This window comes from Colobus angolensis, unplaced genomic scaffold (assembly GCF_000951035.1).
Source record: "Colobus angolensis palliatus isolate OR3802 unplaced genomic scaffold, Cang.pa_1.0 Scaffold21, whole genome shotgun sequence".
Lineage (NCBI taxonomy): Eukaryota > Metazoa > Chordata > Mammalia > Primates > Cercopithecidae > Colobus > Colobus angolensis.
The window spans coordinates 7,560,833-7,563,479 of NW_012115266.1; the positions used below are offsets into that span (position 1 = coordinate 7,560,833).

The 2,647-nt window shown below is 44.5% G+C and overlaps 1 protein-coding gene across 1 annotated transcript in view; it reads left to right on the top strand.

Annotated features, from left to right (window-relative positions):
• LOC105512277 overlaps positions 1-2,647 on the top strand; it is a 129,628-nt gene that overhangs the window by 123,715 nt on the left and 3,266 nt on the right. The gene's annotated exons all lie outside the window — the stretch shown is intronic.

Genomic DNA, 2,647 nt, shown 5'->3' on the forward strand with positions numbered 1-2,647 from the left:
CAGGAAAATCACTTGAACCCAGGGGGCGGAGGTTGCAGTGAGCTGAGGTCGCGCCACTACTCTCCAGCCTGGATGCTAGAGCGAGACTCCATCTCAAGAAAAAAAAAAAAAAATCACACGAAAATCCAAAACAAACCAAAAATAAAAATGCACAAATGCAGTACAAATAATAAATGGTTAGACAAATGATAATGAAAGGAACACTTAGGGATGAAACAAAATGCACAGGAAAAGGGTTTATGAAGGAGACTGGACAAAGTTGCCAGGACAGGGAAGGATGTGTTTGCAAAGTGGCCATAGCTGGGTGGGGTCGAGTTTAAGGTGCTGGCCTTAGAGTACTAACCAGCATTCACTTTACAGATGAGAAAACTAGGGAAACTCGGAGGGATGGGTGTCCTCCCCTCTTCTTCCTGGTTCACTTGGGAAGATGCCATCTCTGTTAGGGACCCCTCCTGTGGGATTTCAGCAATGCAGCCAGGTCAGCAGTGATACCTACTGATGCCACACAACAACCGTAGGATGGCGGGCTGCCTAGTCCAAAGGCCCAGGAAGTCATTCTCGTGTGAGCGTTATCGTGCAAGCCGGTCATGGTTAGTTCTTCTATGAGACCTTCGCTCCTCGTTGAATTAACGACAAATCAGTTGTCTCCATGCCAGAGGAAGATACTACATAAAGCAAGACTAAAATGAGCAAAGAACAGAGAATGTCTTCATGGCTTTAGGGATGGGCAAACATTTCTAAAACAATGCGAACAGCACTAACCATAGAATAAAAATCGATGAATTGGACTTTATCAAAATTAAATCCTCTCTTCATCTAAGGGCACCATTAAAAAAATGAAAAGGCAAGCCTCAGACTTGGAGAAGATATATATCTGCAATACATGTATCTGATAAAGTATTCGTTTCTAGAATATTTGAAGTACTGCAGATCAATAAGAAAATTAAAAATGACCCAATTAAAAAAATGAGAAAAAGAGGCCGGGTGCGGTGGCTCATGCCCACAATCGGCACTTTGGGAGGCCGAGGCGGGTGGATCACCTGTCAGGAGTTTGAGACTAGCCTGACCAACATGGTGAAACCCTGTCTCTACTAAAAATACAAAAATTAACTGGGTGTGGTCGTGGGCGCCTGTAATCCCAGCTACTTAGGAGTCTGAGGCAGAAGAATTGCTTGAACCTGGGAGGCAGAGATTGCAGTGAGCCGAGATCACACTACTGCACTCCAACCTGGGAGAGAGAACAAGACTCAGTCCCAGGAAAAAAAAAAAAAAAGAGAGAGAAAGACTTGACCAGGCACTAACAAAAGAGGATATCCAGATGGCCAAATACACTGTGAAAAGGTGCTCAATATCATCATTCACCAGAAAATGCAAATTTGCTGGGAGATTAGCTGAGCCTGGTTGCACAAGCCTGTAGTCTCAGTTACTTGGGAGGTTGAGGGGAGAGGATCATTTGAGCCTAGGAGTTTGAGGCTGCAGTGAGCTATGATCATGCCACTGCACTCTGGCCTTGGTGACAGAGTGCAAAAGGAAAAAAAAAGAATAACACACACACACAAAACTCCCACAAAAAGATACTACTACACACCCACCATAATAGCTAAAATGAAAAGACTCACAACACCAAGTGTTGCTGAGGATATGGAACAACTAGAACTATTGTGTATTGCTGTGGGAAGTGTGGAAGAGGTACAGCCACTGGCAACATTGTTTGGCAGATTATATTAAAGCTATAGATATGCCTGCTCTACAACCCAGTAATTCTACTCCTAGATATATAAACCTAAGAGATTTGGCTGGGCGTGGTGGTTCACACCTGTATTCCCAGCACTTTGGGAGGCCAAGGTGGGTGGATAACCTGAGGTCAGGAGTTCAAGACCAGCCTGGCCAATATGGTGAAACCCCGTCTCTACTAAAAATACAAAAAAATTAGCTGGGTGTGATAATGAGTGCCTGTAATTCCAGGTACTCAGGAGGCTGAGGCAGGAGAATCACTTGAACCTGGGAGGCGGATGTTGCAGTGAGCCAAGATCATGCCATTGCACTCCAGCCTGGCAGACAGAGTGAGACTCCTCAAAACAAACAAAAAAAACCTGAGGGATTTGAATGCCTATGCTGACAAGAATGTTCAAAGGAATTTCTCCAAACCTGAAACACCCCAAATTCCCATCAACAGAAGATTGGAGAAATAAATTGGTGGTCTATTCATGTAAGAGTACTATGCAATGATGAAAAGATTATATGCTCTGATTCCATTAATACGTAGTTCAAAAAGAGGCAAAGCTGATCTATGATGGGTCATATCGTGGTTCTGTCTAGTGGGGATATGGATTGGGAGAGTGCATGAGGGAACCTTTTGGGGTGCTGGAAATATTCCTTATGTGGCCTGGGGTGGTGGTTATAGAAATGCCTGTTTATGAAAATGATTATCCAGCTGTCCATTGTGTACTTTATGTACTCTGATGAATGTATGTTATACTTCTATTTTTTTTTCTTTTTGAGACAGAGTCTTGCTCAGTCGCCCAGGCTGGAGTGTAGTGGTGCGATCTCGGCTCACTGCAAACTCTGTCTCCCGGGTTCACGCCATTCTCCTGCCTCAGCCTCCCGAGTAGCTGGGACTACAGGTGCCCGCCACCATGCCTGGCTA